Genomic DNA, 21,233 nt, shown 5'->3' on the forward strand with positions numbered 1-21,233 from the left:
CCAACATCATACTCATTGGGCAAAAATTAAGAGCAATCCCCTTCAGATCAGGAACCAGGCAGAGGTGCCCCTGTTCACCAATCTTATTCATCATAGTTCTGGAAGTCCTAGCCACAGCAATCAGACAAGAAAAAAAAATAAAAGGCATCCAAATAGGAAAAAAAGAAGTAAAACTATCATTATTTTCTTATGACATGATACTGTACCTAGAAAACCCTAGTCTCAGTCAAAAAACTATTAGACCTGATAAATAAATTTGGCAAGGTGGCAGGATATAAAATTAATATTCAGAAATCAGTGGCATTTTTATACACCAACAATAAACTGTCTGAAAGAGAAATTAAGGGAACAATCCCCTTCACTATTGCAACAAAAAAAATAAAGTACCTAGGGGTAAATTTATCCATGGAGGTAAAAGAGTTGCACTCAGAAAATTATAATACATTAAAAAAAGAAATCAAGGAAGATCAAATAAGTGGAGCATATACCCTGTTCATGGATAGAAAGTAAACATCATTAAAATGTCTATACTACCCAAAGCCATCTACAAATTTAATGCAATTCCTTTTAAAATCCCAAAATATAGAACAGATATTCCAAAAATTTATATGGAACCAAAAAAAGAACATCAATAGCCTCAGCAATTTTGAAAATGAAGAATAAAGTGGGAGGTATCACACTTCCTGATATCAAGTTATACTATAATGCCATTGTAGTCAAATCAGTTTGGTACTGGCATCAACAAAAGTGTACAGATCAATGGAAAAGAACAGAGAATCCAGAAACAAACCCACTTCTTTATGGTCAATTGATATTTGACAAAGGAGGTAAGAGCATACAATGGAGTAAAGACAGTCTCTTTAATAAATGGTGTTGGGAAAACTGGACAGGTACATGCAAAAAACTGAAACTAGACCACCAACTTACACAATTCACAAAAATAAACTCAACATGGATAAAAGACTTAAATGTAAGTCGCAAAACCATATGTATTTTAGAAGAAAACATAGGCAGTAAACTCTCTGATATCTCCTGTAACAATATTTTTGTTGCTTTATCTCCCTGGGCAAATGAAATAAAGGACAAAATAAACAAATGGGACTATATCAAACTAAAAAGATTTTGCATAGCAAAAGACACCATTAACAAAATAAAAAGACAACTCACAGAATGAGAGAACATATTTGCCCATACGTCTGATAGGAGTTAATAACCAACATTTATAAAGAACTTGTAAAACTCAACACCAGAAAGGTAAACAATCCAATTAAAAAATGGGCAAAAGAACTGAACAGACACTTCTCCAAAGAGACATACACATGGCCAATAGGCATATGAAAAGATGTTCAATGTCAGTAATCATCAGAGAAATGCAAATTAAAACCACAATGAGATATCACCTCACACCAGTCAAAATGGCACTCATTAACAAATCAACACACAGTAAGTGTTGGTGAGGGTGTAGAGAAAAGGGAACCTTCCTGCACTGCTGGTGGGAATGCAGACTGGTACAGCTAATGTAAAAAACAGTATAGAATTTCTTCAAAAAATAAAAAATGGAACTGCCTTTTGACCTAGCTCTCCCACTTTTAGGAATATATCCTAGGAATACCAAATCAGTGATTCAGAAGAAGATATGCACCCCCATGTTTATGGCAGCATTGTTTACAATAGCCAAGATCTGGAAACAGCCCAAGTGTCCATCAGTGGATGAGTGCATTAAAAAGCTTTGATATATATACACAATGAAATACTACGTGGCCATGAAAAAGAAGGAAATCTTACATTTTGCGATGCATGAATGGACCTGGAGATTATTATGCTAAATGTAATAACCCAGGCAAAGAAAGAAAAATATCATATGATTTCACATATATGTGGAATCTAATGAACAAATTAAACTGAGAAATGAAATAGAGGCAGAGGAGGGGTCACAGGGAGCGGAGGGACAGCTGTCAGAGGGAAGGGGGACAGAGAATGGGATCAGAGAAGATGAAGGGATTAGTGAAATTATATATACATAACACATAGATACAGATAACAGGACAGGAAATCCCAGAGGGAAGGAGAGGAGGGTGTTAGGGGGAGGGGAGCTAAGGGGGTGTAATGGGAGACATGGGAGTGGGGTGTGAGGGCATTATATTGAGTGAGACACTTGAATCCATGTTAACACAATAAATTAAAATTAATAAAAATTAAAGAATATATTCATGAAAAATATTAACTAATACCTGAAAAAATGAAACTGTTATTTAAAATATTTAAAAATACTGATTTTTGGGTGTGACGTCACGGAAATGGCGCCGTGAGCAGCGCGTCCGACAGATCTCCCCAAAATCACAACAAATTTATCAACTAGAAACAGAAAAATTTATCCTCGGAGCATTCCGGAGTTCCACACAAACTGAAAGCGAAAGGACTGTTATCACTTGAATCTGAGAGACGAGGGTGTGGAGGAAGCTACCGCAGCGACGTTCATTCAAGCCGCGAGGGAGTGCACCTGTGGTGAGTCAGCCCACACTCGGGAGCCGCGAGCAGCCGCGGGCGCGCGCCCGGTCCGGTCGCAGAGCGAGCACCGCCGACACTCCGGAGCGCAAGCAGCCGCGGGCGAGCACCCGGTCCGGTTGCAGAGCGAGCACCGCTAACGTTCCCAGCGGCAGGCGCACTGCAAGTGAGAGTCGCCAGCCACCGGTGCCCAGAGCCCCATTCGCGCCCGTGCCCTGGGCATTCCACACGCCCAGAGCGCCTTACTGGCCCGCACACCCAGGGTGCCCCATTATCCTGCGCCTGGTGCGATTCAGCCGCCAGCGGCAGGGCGAGCGGGAGAGGCACCAGGGTGGTCTTCTACTTGGGAGATTCTCTCCGTGGGCGGGGCACCTCACCCAGCCATTCAAGCTAACAATCAAGCATTGGGGGAGGGGCGCACGCAGGCAGCCTAAAATACCTTCAGGAGCACAGCTGCAACCCAATCACTGACATTAGCTTATCCCATGAAATCTGCGCACCCTCGGTTCTAATTGATAAGATCTCTCTCAGTTCAGCGACCCAAGACAAGAGGCGTGATATTTTTTAGTGCCTCTCGCTAAAGGGGCGGGGGCAACTTCTGATTGATAGAGCCTCCATATTCAGGGATAAACGCTAACAAGAAGGACTTGGCAGATAATAAGATCTATACTACACTAGTCGCAAGCAGAGACTAGTGCCTCTTCTTCCCAGCCAAAACAGGCTACAAAGTGTGGAAAGCCTGGGTTGAGAGGTCCAACTGAATGCTAGGTGCTGAACAGTCACCTTGACAACAATTGACTCCCACCCCAGCCTGATTACACTGGAGGCCCTGACTGCCAGAGCCTTTCCCAAAGCCTTACACTGAGTGGGGATAGAGTGGGGATTTCCCAGCTCTTTGAGCCTCTTACTCCCCAGGCAGAAGCAGTTGCAGCCTTATAGCTGGATCACCAGGCTGCTAACTCAGGAAGGGGGGACTAGGAGAGAGAATCAAGGAAAGCAAACTCTCTCATCGTTGGACCCTGCAAACGCCAACAAGCCTTGACTACCAGCAAGACTAAAGCCAATTATATGACATTGCCATAGAATCCCATCAACTGCAAATCCCTACCTAAGTGTGACACAGGGGCAGAGCCTGGGGTACAGAGTCACCGACCAGGAAGAGGGAGAGAAAAGAAAAAGGAAGAAGTTAACCTCTCAAAATCAAGAAAAATCCACAGACTTTACAACTTGTTCCACTAATTTTTGTTGTTGTTGTTTGTTTCTTCTATCTTATTGCCTTTATTTCCTCCACCTCGGTCCTTCTATTCTCTTCCCATCTTATGCTTCCCTTTTCTTGAACTACACTACCCATAACTGTTACATTTTATTTCTCTTCTTCATCCTCACCCTCCTTTAAGGTTATACTCCAAAACACTTAACTCTCACTCTCTCCTCTTTTGTTTTTTTTTTGATTTGCTTTATTTTGTTTTTTTCTTTTCCTTTTTATTACTTCCTTCGTTTTTCTCTTTTTCTTATTTTTTCCTTTCTATTCGTTTTTTCTTTTCTCGTTTTACTTTCCTCCCATTTAATCCTCAATCACGAACAAATTAGTTAATTTGGGACTCAAGGCTTTTTTTGGCTTTATTTTTCTTTTTTGCTTTTGTTTTTGTTTTTTTCGTGTTTGTTTATTTTTGTGGCATTTTGGGTCCTCCCAACCCAAGGTCTCCATTGTATTTAGTCTTCGCTCCACTTAATACAACAGATTTTTACTTATTATTTTTATTTTTTTCTTCTTTATTATTCTTGTTTTGGTCCTTTTTTCTGATTCCCTCTTATCCCTCTCATTATATCTCTTAGTTGACCATCACTTACAAGCAAATCATCTTATGCTTGTCTAAAATTTTCTTCCTTTTTTTTTTTTTTTTTTTTTGCATTTAGTAGGTCCCTACTCCCTTTTTTTGCCCCTTGAACTCTTCACCCCAAATAAGGCCCTCCATTATAGGCACGATATTTCCCTGAGGAGGGGAGAGGAGGGAAAGAGAAGAAAGAAAAAAAGGGGGAAATAATAAATTACTACTGTTTTTTTTTGTGGGGTGTTTTACCTTTTTTTTTTTCTTTTTACTCTTTATTAATTCTAATTAGTGCTATCAACAAGACCACCCTCAGATGCCAATAAGAAAGAGGAAATCAAATATTATGGATACAAAAGAAAGAGAGGTAACACAAATAGATGTGGAAAAATCTATGGAGAAAAGACTTAACATATTGGAAGCCTTGGAGCTATATGACAGAGAATTTAAAATAGAAATCTTAAAAATACTCAGAGATATACAAGAAAACACAGAAAGGCAATATAGGGAGATCAGAAAACAACTCAATGAACACAAAGAATATATTACCAAGGAAATTGAAACTATTAAAACAAATCAAACAGAAATGAAAAACTCAATTCACGAGCTGAAAAACTAGGTAACAAGCTTAGCTAACAGAACAGCCCAGATTGATGATAGGATTAGTGAAATAGAAGACAAACAACTTGAGGCACAACAGAGAGAAGAAGAAAGAGACTCAAAAATAATAAAAAACGAGAAAGCCCTACAGGAATTGTCTGACTCCATCAGAAAGAATAACATAAGAATAATAGGTATATCAGAGGGAGAAGAGAAAGAAAATGGAATGGAGAATATACTCAAACAAATAATAGACGAGAACTTCCCAAGCCTGTGGAAAGAACTAAAGCCTCAAATTCAAGAAGCAAACAGAACACCGAGTTTTCTTAACCCCAACAAACCCACTCCAAGGCACATCATAATAAAGATGACACAAACCAATGACAAAGAAAAAATTCTCAAGGCAGCCAGGGAAAAGAAGAGTACAACATATAAAGGAAGGCCTATTAGATTATCATCAGACTTCTCAGCAGAAACTCTACAAGCTAGAAGAGAGTGGACCCCAATATTTAAAGCCCTGAAAGAGAGGAACTTTCAGCCAAGAATACTATACCCATCAAAGCTATCCTTCAAGTACGAAGGAGATATAAAAACATTCACAAATACAGAAAAGATGAGAGAATTTATCAGCAGAAAGCCCCCACTCCAGGAAATACTAAAGGGGGTTTTCCAACCAGATTCAAAGAACAAAAGAAAACAACACCACAAGTAACAGCTCCACCAAGAACACAATAAAACCAAACTTAAACTGTGACAACAAAGGAAAAAAAGGGGGGAGAGGATGGAGATTAACAGTAGCAAAGGATGATGAAGTGCAGAAATACTTATAAGATAGGGTACTACAATGAATATGGTAGGTACCCTTTTCATTACTTAATGGTAACCACCCTTGAAAAAACCACCACAAAAACACTTGACTTAAAAAAGGTAGCAACAGAGGAAAGAAGTATGGAGCACAAACAAACAAAAACAAATGATAGAAAAACAAAAGAGAAGAATCAAACTAGATACAAAACTAACAGAAAGCAATTTATAAAATGGCAGTAGGGAACCCACAAGTGTCAATAATTACACTAAATGTAAATGGCTTAAACTTACCAATAAAAAGACACAGAGTAGCAGAATGGATTAAAAAAGAAAATCCAACTATATGCTGCCTACAAGAAACACATCTAAGCATCAAGGATAAAAACAAATTCAAAGTGAAAGGCTGGAAAACAATACTCCAAGCAAACAACACCCAAAAAAAAGCAGGCGTAGCAATACTCATATCTAATAATGCTGACTACAAGACAGCAAAAGTACTCAGAGACAAAAATGGTCATTTCATAATGATTAAGGGGAAGTTGAATCAAGAAGACATAACAATCCTTAATATATATGCACCAAACCAAGGAGCACCAAAATATATAAGATAGCTACTTATTGACCTTAAAACAAAAACTAACAAAAATACAATCATACTTGGAGACCTCAATACACCGCTGACGGCTCTAGATCGGTCATCCAAACAGAGAATCAATAAAGATATAGTGGCCTTAAACGAAATACTAGAACACCTGGATATGATAGACATCTACAGGACACTTCATCCCAAAGTGACAGAGTATACATTTTTCTCTAGTGTACATGGAACATTCTCAAGAATTGACCATATGTTGGGCCACAAAGACAATATCAGCAAATTTAGAAAAATTGAAATTGTACCAAGCATATTCTCTGATCATAAAGCCTTGAAACTAGAATTCAACTGCAAAAAAGAGGGGGAAAAACCCACAAAAATGTGGAAACTAAACAACATACTTCTAAAAAATGAATGGGTCAAAGAAGAAATCAGCGCAGAGATCAAAAGATATATACAGACAAATGAAAATGAAAATACGGCATATCAGAATCTCTGGGATGCAGCAAAAGCAGTAATAAGAGGAAAGTTCATATCACTTCAGGCCTATATGAACAAACAAGAGAGAACCGAAGTAAACCACTTAACTTCACACCTTAAGGAACTAGAAAAAGAAGAACAAAGACAACCCAAAACCAGCCGAAGAAAGGAGATAATAAAAATCAGAGCAGAAATAAATGAAATAGAGAACAGTAAAACTATAGAAAAAATCAATAAAACAAGGAGCTGGTTCTTTGAAAAGATCAACAAAATTGACAAACCCTTGGCAAGACTCACCAAGGAAAAAAGGCACAGGACTCAAATAAATAAAATCCAAAATGAAAGAGGAGAGATCACCACAGACATCATAGATATACAAAGAATTATTGTAGAATACTATGAAAAATTATATGCCACCAAATACAACAATCTAGAAGAAATGGATAAATTCCTAGAACAATACAACCTTCCTAGACTGAGTCATGAAGACTCAGAAAGCCTAAACAGACCAATCAGCAGGGAGGAAATAGAAAAAACTATTAAAAACCTCCCCCAAAATAAAAGTCCAGGCCCAGACGGTTATACTAGTGAATTCTATCAAACATTCAAAGAAGACTTGGTTCCTATTCTACTCAAAGTCTTCCAAAAAATTGAAGAAGAAGCAATACTTCCAAACACATTTTATGAGGCCAACATAACCCTCATACCAAAACCTGGCAAGGATGGCACAAAGAAAGAAAACTACAGACCAATATCTCTAATGAATACAGATGCTAAAATACTAAACAAAATACTGGCAAACCGAATACAACAACATATTAAAAAAATAATACATCATGATCCAGTGGGATTCATCCCAGAATCTCAAGGATGGTTCAACATACGCAAAACGGTTAACGTAATACACCATATCAACAAAACAAAGAACAAAAACCACATGATCTTATCAATAGATGCAGAAAAGGCTTTTGATAAAATACAACACAATTTTATGTTTAAGACTCTCAACAAAATGGGTATAGAAGGAAAATATCTCAACATGATAAAGGCCATATATGATAAACCATCAGCCAACATCCTATTAAACGGCATAAAACTGAGGACTTTCTACCTTAAATCAGGAACAAGACAGGGTTGTCCACTCTCTCCACTCTTATTTAACGTGGTGCTAGAAGTTCTGGCCAGAGCAATCAGACATGACAAAGAAATAAAAGGCATCCATATCGGAAAAGAAGAAGTAAAGCTATCACTTTTTGCTGATGATATGATCCTATACATCGAAAACCCGAAGGACTCCACAAAAAGATTATTAGAAACAATAAACCAATACAGTAAGGTCGCAGGATACAAAATTAACATACAAAAGTCCATAGCCTTTCTATATGCCAACAATGAAATATTAGAAAACGAACTCAAAAAAACAATCCCCTTCACAATTGCAAAAAAATAAAAATAAAATACCTAGGAATAAACATAACAAAGAATGTAAAGGACCTATATAATGAAAATTACAAAGCATTGTTAAGGGAAATCGAAAAAGATACAATGAGATGGAAAAATATTCCTTGTTCTTGGATAGGAAGAATAAATATAATCAAAATGGCCATATTACCCAAAGCAATATACAAATTTAATGCAATTCCCATCAAAATTCCTATGACATTTTTTAAAGAAATGGAACAAAAAATCATCAGATTTATATGGAACTATAAAAAACCCCGAATAGCCAAAACAATCCTAAGGAAAAAGAATGAAGCTGGGGGCATTACAATACCTGACTTTAAACTATATTATAGGGCCACGATAATCAAAACAGCATGGTATTGGCAAAAAAATAGACACTCAGACCAATGGAACAGAATAGAAAGCCCAGAAATAAAACCACATATATATGGTCAAATAATCTTTGATAAAGGGGCCAACAACATACAATGGAGAAAAGAAAGCCTCTTCAACAAATGGTGCTGGGAAAACTGGAAAGCCACATGCAAAAGAATGAAACTTGACTATAGCCTGTCCCCGTGTACTAAAATTAATTCAAAATGGATCAAAGACCTAAATATAAGACCTGAAACAATAAAGTACATAGAAGAAGAAATAGGTACTAAAATCATGGACCTGGGTTTTAAAGAACATTTTATGAACTTGACTCCAATGGCAAGAGAAGTGAAGGCAAAGATAAATGAATGGGACTACATCAGAATAAAAAGTTTTTGCTCAGCAAGAGAAACTGATATCAAAATAAACAGACAGCCAACTAAATGGGAAATGATATTTACAAACAACAGCTCAGATAAGGGCCTAATTTCCAAAATTTACAAAGAACTCATAAAACTCAACAACAAACAAACAAACAATCCCATAAAAAAATGGGAAGAGGATATGAACAGACACTTCTCCCAGGAAGAGATACAAATGGCCAACAGATATATGAAAAGATGCTCAGCTTCATTAGTTATTAGAGAAATGCAAATCAAAACTACAATGAGATACCACCTCACCCCTGTTAGATTAGCTATTATCAACAAGACGGGTAATAGCAAATGTTGGAGAGGCTGTGGAGAAAAAGGAACCCTCATTCACTGTTGGTGGGACTGTAAAGTAGTACAACCATTATGGAGGAAAGTATGGTGGTTCCTCAAAAAACTGCAAATAGAACTACCTTATGACCCAGCAATCCCTCTACTGGGTATATACCCCAAAACCTCAGAAACATTGATACGTGAAGACACATGTAGCCCCATGTTCATTGCAGCACTGTTCACAGTGGCCAAGACATGGAAACAACCAAAAAGCCCTTCAATAGAAGACTGGATAAAGAAGATGTGGCACATATACACTATGGAATACTACTCAGCCATAAGAAATGATGACATCAGATCATTTACAGCAAAATGGTGGGATCTTGATAACATTATAAGGAGTGAAATAAGTAAATCAGAAAAAAACAAGAACTACATGATTTCATACATTGGTGGAACATAAAAATGAGATTAAGAGACATGGACAAGAGTGTGGTGGTTACCAGGGGTGGGGGGAGGGAGGACATGGGAGGGAGGGAGGGAGAGAGTTAGGGGGAGGGGGAGGGGCACAGAGATCTAGATAGAGAGTGGCGGAGGACAATCTGACTTTGGGCGAGGGGTACGCAACATAATTTAATGACAAAATAACCTAGACATGTTTTCTTTGAATATATGTACCCTGATTTATTAATGTCATCCCATTACCATTAATAAAAATTTATAAAAAAAAAATACTGATTTTTTAGCCAAAATCTTAAAATAATTATTGAAATTAAAATTTGTGGACCTACTAAAATAAAACTAATTTGAAAAGATACGTTTACCCCTATGTTCACTGCTGCATTATTTACAAGAGCCATGATATGGAAGCAATCTAGGTGTCCATCAATAGATGAGTGGATAAAGAAGAGTGTGTGTGTATGTGTGTGTGTGTGTGTGTCTGTGTGTGTCTGTGTGGCACAGATGAACGGATATTACTCAGCCATGAATGAAATCTTACCATTTGTAAGAACATGGATAGACCTGGAGGGTAAGTCGTCAGAGAAAGACAAATACTGTATCATTTCACTTATATGTAGAATCTGAAAATAAAACAAACAAACAAAAGAAACAGGCTCATATATACAGAAAAAAAACCCTGATCGTTGCCAGAGGGTTGGACAGTGGAGGGGATGGCAAAATGGTGAAGGGTATTAAGAGGTACAAACTTATAATTATAACATATGTAAGTCATGGAGATATAATGTACAACATAGGGAATATAGTCAGTAATATTTCAATAACTATACTCGACTTTTTTTTTTGTTACTAGACTCCTGGTGATCACTTTTTAAAGTATATAAATGTCAAACAACCTGAAACTAACATGATATTGTATGTCAATTATACTTTATTTAGAAAGAGATTTACATTCCATAATGCAAAAAAGACTTCTGTACTAATTAAAACTGTATGAGACACCACTATATATCCACTAGAATGGTTAAAATTAAAAAGATTGATCATACCAAGTGTTGGCAAGGGTGTGGAGGAAATAGAACTCTCATACGATACAGGTGGGAGTGGAAATGGTACGAACTTAGAAAACATTTTAGCAGTTAGTTCGTCAAAAAGTTAAACATACTCTCATTGTGACTTGGTCATTCCACTTCTAAGTATCTATCTAAGAGAAAGAAAGATGTATGTTCACCCAAAAGCTTATTATGTGAATGTTTACAGCAGCCTCAAATTGGAAACAACCCAAATGTCCATCATGGGTGATTGGATAAACAAATTGTGTAATAATTACACCATGGAATACTACATTGCAACAAAAAAGAATAAACTGGTACAACAATGTGGATGAAACTCAAAATATTTATGCTGAGTGGAAAAGGCCAAATTAAGAAAAGAATACATGTAATATGATCACATCTATATAAAGTTCTTGAAAATTCAAACTAATCTAAAGCGAGAGAAAATGGAGGAGAAGAAGGGAGGATCACAGAGGGACACGAGGAAACTTCCAGGAGTGGTAAACATATTCATTGTCTTGACTTTGGTGGTGGTTTCCACAGGTGTGTCCTTATGTCAAAACTGATCAAATAGTACACTTTAAATATGTGCAGTTTACATTGTGTCAATTGTATCTCAGTAGAACTACAAAAATACTTTGCCTTTGGACTGTTATTCAATTTGTGATTTCAAAAATATAACTTAAAAATCTATATATTAGATTTCAATTAAAATCTCAACAACAGTAGGGAAACTTTAGATATTTGTAATAATTATAATACATATGGATAAACAGGCAAGAATCACTGCTTTACCTTTTTTCATAGCTGAACATTCTGTTGTTGGAAGCTTTAATCTAAAATATAAATGAGAGAGTGAGAGAGAGAGAATACACAAAGTTGTATGGGAAGAAATATGAAATCAAATACTAGAAAGTTTCCAGCCGCTCTGTCCAAAGTCATCGGCTCCAATGGCCTATGGGGGTGCACAGTATTACATGCAGTGTAGGGAGGTGATGCAATAACACGTGTTTCTACAGCAAAGAGGGTTTTGTACCAAGAGTGAACACACCGAGAAAAAGCATAGCATTTTAGAAATGGTAGTGATACATATGTTAGAACACAAACGTTACTATGGTCATTTTAAATTCAAATTAAGTTCTTTTATCTTAATTTTTACTAAATCCATATGACTTCTAGTAATAGAGGCCAAAACACAGGCTCCTCAGTCTGTCTGGTGACATTACATTAAGAGAAGAGAAGAATTCCAACTGCTTGCAATTTAAATAATTACTTTTCTGTATGTGTGTCTGCATGGCAGGATTATAACTGATTTAAAAAATTGTGCATGAGGATTTATTGCAGTTGATGTTAAGTGTTTTAGAACCTCAGTTTGAGCTTTGGCAGATTTTAATGGGCACAGAGTTGCATTTAAATGCTGGCCATAAACATTGCCCAGTTGGACACAAAGTCAATACAAATTATTCCCCTAGGCATTTTGATTACAAAAATGGTCTTGTTCAATAGAAACATTTAAATTACAGTTTGCATTATAGTTTTCTTTTTCTTAATTAATTTTAATGGGTGACATTAATAAATCAGGGTACATATGTTCAGAGAAAACATCTTCAGGTTATTTTGACATTTAATTATGTTGCATACCCATCACCCAACAGTTTGCATTATATTAATAATTTTACTTGTCTTTCTCAGAAATGAAAAAAAGCTATTTTGACAGAATTCCTGCACTTAAAAATAAATCTCAAATTTAATGACAGATATGTGTTGTAAATTTATGATGTGATATTTGGGTTTCACTTATAATAGTAGTAACTATTGTTTATTTTTGTTTCCTACTGTGAAAATTAGCTTTTATGCTCTATGATTAATTTCTTTTCACTTTTATGACACATCTTTTTCTTAGTTGAGGTATAATTTACATATAGAAAAATGCACATATTTTAAGTGTACAACTTTATGAGGCTTCTCCCTTTGATGGTGTAAATTTTTAAAAAACATTTATTGATTTTTAGAGAGAGAGGAAAGGAGAGGAAAACAGGAACACCAATCTGTTTCTGTATGTACCCTGACCAGGGATGGAGCCTGCAAACTCTGCACTTTGGGAAGATGCTCTAAGCAACTGAGCAATCCGTCCAGGGTGATGTAAATTTCAATGAAGTGTAATATATCAACTTTTTCTTTTAAGATAAGTCTTTTTGTGTTCTATCTAAAAATCTTTGCCTACCATGATCATAAATATTTTCTTCTATAAGTTTTACAGTTTTTGCTTATGCAAATGATCAATCCTGAATTAATTTTTATGAGTGGTGTGAGGTAGGGTTTGAGATTCATTCTAATTTCAGGCATTTACCCAGTTGTCCCGGCATCATATGTTGAAAAGATTTTCCTGCTTCAGCTGTTCCATAATGTGAGTGATTGGTCTAATTCTCAGTTTCAGCAACAGAAAGCCCGTTTGGCTTTCCTACTAAGTTACAGTTCTCCTTGTATAGTCTTTGTCATCATGAAGGTGATATTTTGGTTTTCGATAATTCTTCACTTGTCTCACATTCAGTATGTTCAAAAATCAGGTAGGGGAGAGAGGTGCTGTTTATAAGTTCTTTCCACTGGGAGCGCCTTCCAAGCTCCCAGTGAAGGATCCAAATTCAAATCCAGTGACTGGCTTGGCCCAGGTTCAGGCTGCATGAACATTTCTACCTTCTTCTTCCTCTCGAGATATTGAGTTACATGGGAGCCATAACCCTAGCACTGGTTGGTTGAGGAATTTTTTTTCATCTTTTCTTTTTACTAAAAAACGCTTTGGCCTCTCATACAGTATAATTTATTAAAGAGATGAAAATCATGATTCTCATACAAATATAATATTCACAGTTGTCAAGGATTTAATTTAATTTATTAATTATTGAGGAAATCTGGAAGATGTTACAGCTGTTTCAAAAGAGAATTTAAAGAAGCCCATGTTTATATGCAATAAAGGAAAGCTGAAATGAATTTACAAGTAGATAAAAAAAAAACTAGTCTACCCCCAAGGAAGTTGTCAATTATATTTCACCAGACACAGTAATTTGCATTTCTGTGGTCAAGAATCATTTGTATTAATACCAGTATTCTACAATTTACAGTTGCAAAACAGCTCACTGATAAAGCAAGACGGTGGTAATTAAAATGATTAAGCTGGACAAGACACCTGCTCATCTTTTTACCTGTTTGTGGTGAGCCTGGTTCTGTCGTCTGACACAAGATTCTAACCAGCGTTAGCTATTTATACATTTAGCTGGTTTTCTCTAACTGCCTTCCTGACCTTTCCACTTGGGTATTCAACATGTACCTTAAACTTGACATGGATAAAACAGATTTTTTTATTTTCCCTTAATTCTATTCTCCTCCCAACCTTTTTTTATCTCATTAAAGGGATCCCCTTTTTCCTGGGACCTCAATCCAAAATTCAGGAGATATCACTGATTCTATTTTGTATTTCTTCCCCTTGTTGAATGCATTAGTTAGCATGTCCTTTTGGCTCTACTTCCCAAGTACATATCTTTCTCTTTATCTCTCTCCTCACCTACTAGGTCCAAGCCCTACCTCAGTAATTGGTCCTTGGACCACCTCAGTAATTTCCCAACTGGATTGGTTGCTTATCCCCTTTCTCTCAACCTATTCTCTAATAAAAGTCAGAATTATTATTTTAAATAAAATAAGTAATGTTTAGCAATGTCTACTGTACACCAGGCACCATTCTACATATTTCACAATGAATTATTTCAATATGGCCCTATGCTGTGCTATTGTTATCTGTATTTAATAAATGAGGAAACTGACATGTGAATATTAAGTAGCATGTCTTCATTCATACATTTAAGAAATGGTATTTGAACCTAGATGATCTGATTCTAGAGCTCACATTTTTTTTTTTTAGCAGAGAGAGAGACAGGGACAGACCAACAGAAAGGGAGAGAGGTGAGAAGCATCAATTCTTTGCTGTGGCACTTTAGTTGTTTATTGATTGCTTTCTCATATGTGCCTTGATGGGGGGGCACTCCAGCTGAGCCAGTGACTCCTTGCTCAAGCCAGTGACGTTGGACTCAAGCCATCAACCCTGGGCTCAAGCCGACAACCATGTGATCATGTCTATAATCCCATGTTTAAGCCAGCTACCCCAAGCTCAAGCTGGTGAGTCCGTGCTCAAGCTGGATGAGCCTGCACTCAAGCTGGTGACCTTGAGGTTTCAAACCTGCATCCACAGAATCCCAGGCCAGCACTCTATCCACTGTACTATCACCTGGTCCTGGTCAGGCTAGAGATTACACTTTTAACCACTATATGTCCTGCCGCTCTGAACATGATCAGATTTGTCATTCCTTGTTCACATTTCACATAAAATATAAACTTGCTTTTTGTTCGCAGGATAAAATTAAAAATTTTGTCTTGATCTCCAAGGTTTTATAAGTTCTGATGCCAACTGCACCTCTCCAAACTCATCTCATACTTGTCTTTACAAAGCAAACAAAGCTCCATCCATACTGGTGTCTTCCCTTCTGTTCCTTAATATTGGAGAGCTCTGTACTGTCGAGAATGCACATCTTCCTGATCTTTGCTTGAAGGACATCTTCTTATCCTGTTAGTCACAGGTTAAAAATGACCTTTGTCCCTGTCAGGTAAGCTCCATGAAGCCATGCAGGTGTAGCTACAGTAGTGGGGTAAGAGGTGGATTGTAGGGAGGGGGCTGAGAGAACTCAGAGAGCTTTCATTTCTCCAAGCACATTGTCCTAAATTGGTAATTTTTCTAAGAGAAGTTGTGTGAAATATTCAGTTTAAACACTCTTGATCAGGGTGTGAAACATAGGAGGTCAGAAAATGGCATTTTTTAAAGTTCTCACCCCACCCTCAAGTGTAAAATGAGGTCAATAATAATGTCTTCCTGCCCGAATAACAGGGTTGTTGTGCAGATCACGTATGCAAGATTACTCAGAAAACTGTAAACAGGAACGGATGTTAGCAACTTCAGGCTAATGTGGTCTTCACACTATAGTGGGGCCTTCCTTTGTGAATTCTGCCAAGGATGAAGCAGTGAGCTCCAAGTGCTTAGAGAAGTCCTTGGAGGCATTGCATTGCCTCCTCTGGGGACCCCAGGGGGTTCTGCACCTCATTGCTGTTCATGCACCCATCTTCAGACACTAAGTAATAGTGTGCTTATTTTATTCTTTCAATGAACACAGTAAAGAAAAAAATTTAAATGGGAAACTTTTCTCTAGTTCACTTTAGTCCAGAATCTCCTCCTTCTTAGCCTTTCTCCCTCCTTTACCTTCTTTCTCCATTATCCTTCCTTCCTTCCTTTCTTCATTCCTTCTCCCCCCCCCCTCTTTCCTCCCTTCCCTCGTTTGCCAAGATTAAAGAAGGAATCTGCTCAAGGTGGAAAACTCCATGTGAACAAATGAATTTCAAGCATAGTAAAGCGTATAGCAGTAGATTTTTTTCAGTGTTAGCCATTAATGACACTAAGACGCTGGTGTAATTAAGTGACCAAGCAGAGTGGCTAGGACCCCACAGACGCTACCTCAACTACTTTTCATTTGCTTTGCTTTGTTCACTTTTCTATCCTATGATCTGAGGTAAAAGTATAAAATAACTCATTGCTGGACTTTTAAATTTCTAATGAGGACCACATTAAAAACATTTTTTCCCCTCTTTAATCATAATTTATTCTGATAAGGGACAAATACTAGAAAAGTACCATATAGTTTTTCTTCCCTGGAGCCATGCTTGCAGTCAGTCAATGAGATGGTATTTGGTAAAATCACTGTTTCGTCAACAGTTCTATTTCAGTTCCCATCCTTATTTCTACTGATTCTAAGTTATTATTATTATTATTATTTTGAGTCTTACTTGAGTATTTTCCCATGATATCTTTCATAATGATGTGATTCTCTTTCATGAGAATCTGGTGAAGCTGACTCTAACAAACTCCCAGTGCAGGGTCACACAGTGCCTGGCCCTCTCCTCATTCAGTCTATGGACCCTCATGTGGGTTCGTGATGAAATCAATGTGATAATGCAGTTTCCTGATATGTGCTACTTTTTTTATCTAAGCAGAACTCCTTAAATTATTTGTTACTGTAAGATTTTAATTGAAATAATTTAATTTACTATGGAAAATAAAGGATAAGTCACTAAATAGAAGCAATACACAGCTTATATTCGAGTGTTATACTATTATTTACAGTTGAATATATTATTATGATGATGATTAGTTATATTGCATATATAAAGCACTTCAGAGGTACCCAAATAGTTACTAACAGCCCCCCATATCATACAAAATTATTTTTCTTAATTGATTTTAGAGAGAGAGAGAGGAAGGGAGAGAGAGAGAGAGAAGAGAGAAACATTGATTTGTTATCCCACTTATTTATGCATTCATTGGTTGATTCTTGTATGTGCCCTGATTGGGGATTGAACCTTTAACATTTGAGTATCAAGAGGATGCTCTAACCAACTAAGCTATTCAATCAGGAGCCAATTAAGTCTTTTCCAAAAGGAAGAGCTGTTTATTTACAACACATTTTTTCCACCACTTTTACTTTATACACATCCTTCTCCCTCTAATATTACACTCTCTTCTCCTGGGAATCCTTAGTTGCTCTTATTCAATGACTATAATAATCCAGAGCAGTGATTTTTAACTGTTGTGCCACAAAAAATTTTAAAACATGCAATACGCAACTATTTAGTCAGGAACACTGACTTCTTTTCCCTTAGATTGTCATACAACAAAAATGCCAACAGCCAACACAACATACACCATGAAGCATGACAGGCAATTCTAATGCTGTATCTTAATATTTTCTTTTTAGATAACATGATTTGTAATTCAGGCAACACACTGCTTGAAACACGTTTTTATTTTATTTTTTAATTACAGTTTACATTTAATATTATTCTGTATTAGTTCCAGGTGTACAGCAAAGTGGTTAGACAATCACATCCTTTACAAAATGTTCCCCCTGTATTTCCAATACCTCCCTGGCACCATATATAACTATTATAATATTATTGACTATATTCCCTATGCTGTACTTTACATCCTATGACTATTTAGTAACTACCAGTCTGTACTTAATTCCTTCACCGTTCTCACCCAGTCCCTAAACCAGCTGCCAGTTCCCTCTGGCAACCATCAATCTGTTCTCTGTATCTATCTATGAAATTCATATTTTGATTTCTCATTCCAGTTGCTGCACATGCTATTTGAGGAAGCAAATAATACATGGATGAAGAGAAAAATATTTAAACATTCCTGGGCTAGATAATCAAGACTACTACAAAGAATACAAATAACAAATTAATAACATATTACAACCCAAATAAATGGCATTTTTAGTATAAAATTGCATTTGCATGAAGAAGCTATTTGGGTGATGGGTATACAACATAATTGAATGTCAAAATGATCTGGAGATGTTTTCCCTAAATTTATGTGCTGTAGTTGACCAATGTCACCCTGTTAAAATTAATTGTCTAAATAAAATTATTAAAGAAAAAAAGAAAAAAGTCTGCAGGGGCTTGTGGTGGCTCTGGCTTCTTTAGTGGTGAAAGCTGCTGGTTTGTGCCCAGAGCAGGTGACTGAGAAACCGTGATCACACCTGCTGTGTGGCTGCTGTTTAAAGCCTGGCATTTCTCTCTTGTTCCCAGCCATCTCTTTTCATCTCGGCTCTGCCTGTCTCTGGGCGGGTGAAACTGAAGTGGGGCCTTTGTGCGGTATCCCAGACAGGCTGGGGAAGTGGGTCCTGTCACTCGTTTGCTTTCTGTGAGGGAACTTTTTCTATCAGGGAGTTTCCTCTGCTGCGCCACCGTGCCAGCGTGGGGGATGGGCTGCTGCAGAGAAATGAAGAAGCCCTCCTTCCTGTTTTGTATGGTTATTCAAGTTTTTCATTCTGCTGTGTTACTAAAGTTTCTTTTCCTTTTTTTTTTTTTTTACGGTCACAGTAGTCAAAGATATGATTTATTTCTATAAGTGCTGTTGACACACCCATAAATTGATTCTAAACCAGTGGGAAAAATGGAAACCATTAACAGAGGTACAGGGCTAAGTTTGTTAAAACCCAGCCTCATCTGACATGTGGTGGCGCAGTGGATAAAGCACTGACCTGGAAATGCTGAGGTCGCCGGTTCGAAACCCTGGGCTTGCCTGGTCAAGGCACATATGGGAGTTGATGCTTCCAGCTCCTCCCCCCTTCTCTCTCTCTGTCTCTCTCTCCTCTCTCTCTGTCTCTCTCTCTCTCTCTGTCTCTCTCTCCTCTCTCTCTCTCTGTCAATCTCTCCCAGAAGGGGAGGCTGCAGGACCGTCTGCGGCTCTTGCACAGGGGTAGAAGTTAGACTAGCTGTTCTGTGCTGGTTACTAGAACTCTGGTTCTGACTCTCTAATGCCTTAGCACATTTTAACTGCAAACTAAGCAGAAAGTGCCACCTGTTCCAGACTGGTTTCTTGGAATGTTTCTGTGAGATGTTAAAAGCAATCAGAGAGAGTAGAGTTCTTGGGTCAAAGGTGTTTGGGAACACTGGGTTAAACAGAGCAGAACTTTTGTTGTTTTTATCTCTTTCTTGTTCCTCTTCTTCCCTTTTCGTCGCTCTAAAGTGTCTTTACAACACTTACTTCCTCTTTAAGATGCCGAAGCCCAACGTGGACATTCACAAAGACGATAATGGTACATAGTACTCCCAACCCTACCTGGTCATAGAACACATCCTTCATCAGACACAATTAAAAATCTTATGGGATACTAGTGTTCAACAAAATATAGTTTGGGAAATTATATGAAACCATTTCCTTTGATTTTCCTATGAGTTTAGTAGACAGACTCTGTTACTTAATAGAGATATAATAATAAGAATTATTATTTTTATCTACTTCACTGCTTGCAAAGAGCTTTCATACATATTGTTGAGGGCAATATTGAGAGCTCACTTTGTTCGGGATTATTATTATTATTGATAGATACACCAATTACAACTACCCTTTTGCTGTTCTGCTTGGCTGCCTGACCCCACCCTTAATTACCGGTCAATCGCCCCTGGGACAAAGGAATTCCAGGAAGCTAGTCAATCACCCCAAGGAGGAGTATTCCAGAAGGCTGAACATACCAGCACACCCTTGCTCGAGGCTATCCTCAACCCTATAAAATTTTGCCTCAGTCTGTTTTTGGGGCCCTTCTTCCCCGGAGAAGTGCCTGGCAGGTATTTCTCGTCTAATAAAGCCTGCACACCTGGAATTCGAGTGCCATCTCATTCTTACATCTGATGCCGAAACCCGGGACAGGGGACTAACTGCCTGGACGATCCCTCTTTGCTGTCCAAACGAAGCCTGGACAAACAATTGTAGGTTGATTGGCCGGCAGTCTAACCCTGTCCTGAATCCCTGCCGGATCAGAAAGGTAAGGAATTTCTCACTTCTCTCTCCTGGTTGGCTTTAATTCGACCCATAAATCCCTAATCCATCGTTAGACAGTTTTCTCGATCAGCCTCACATTTTGAGGGGTTTGTCATTTTTCTGTCCCAGGGACAGCACATTCCAAAAGTCTAAGTGATTAGCCAAATCCCCCCACATTCTCTTTGAGCTCCTTCTTAGGTGGTGACAACCCCTAAGTAGGACGACTCCACATTCCCAGGAGAGCTTTCTCCTTTGAGATTGTGATTGGAGTTGGGGATGCCCTGTCTAGATCACTAATGTCCACATTGGGCTCTTTGGAGTCAAAGCCACCTGACCAAACCCCGTTGGGCTGTCTTCTACTCATTTTCTTTTGGCATACTGCCTGGCCACAATATAAACTAGACAGTGACTCCCATTGGCCTGAAAATGGGACATTCGATTACAATATTCTGAGAGACCTTGACAACTTTTGCCACCAGACTGGGAAAGCTTCTGAAATCCCTTGCGTGCAGGCTTCCTTCTCCCTTCACTCCTGTCCTTAATTTCGGTACTGCTTGTTCTACACGCAGGCTGTTTTTGGCCAAGGAAACCTCACCTAAAACCTCCACTCCTAATCTTTCTTTCTCCGCAGACTCTCAACTCTCTCTCCCTCCTGCCTGACCACTGGGGGCACCCCTTTCTTGGGACCCCTCTCTGGTCCCTCTGCAAATCTCTTTGCTCCAGTCTCTTCCCTCCAGAAAGCCCCCTCCCTTCGTAGGATTCTGTTTCTCATTCACCTGCAAATACCATTCTCTCTTTCTCCTACTTTGCTGGCCAGGGCCCCCTCCCTTCTCCACTGTGTTCTTAAATCCCTCCTCCCCCCTTAAAAGCTGTGGCTCCAGCTGCGGTGCCTGTCTCTCTTCTTCGACCCCTCCCACTGGCTTCAACTACAGCTATGCCCTCCTCCCCCTCCTCCTGCAG

The sequence above is a fragment of the Saccopteryx bilineata genome, chromosome 5 (genome assembly GCF_036850765.1).
Source record: "Saccopteryx bilineata isolate mSacBil1 chromosome 5, mSacBil1_pri_phased_curated, whole genome shotgun sequence".
NCBI lineage: Eukaryota > Metazoa > Chordata > Mammalia > Chiroptera > Emballonuridae > Saccopteryx > Saccopteryx bilineata.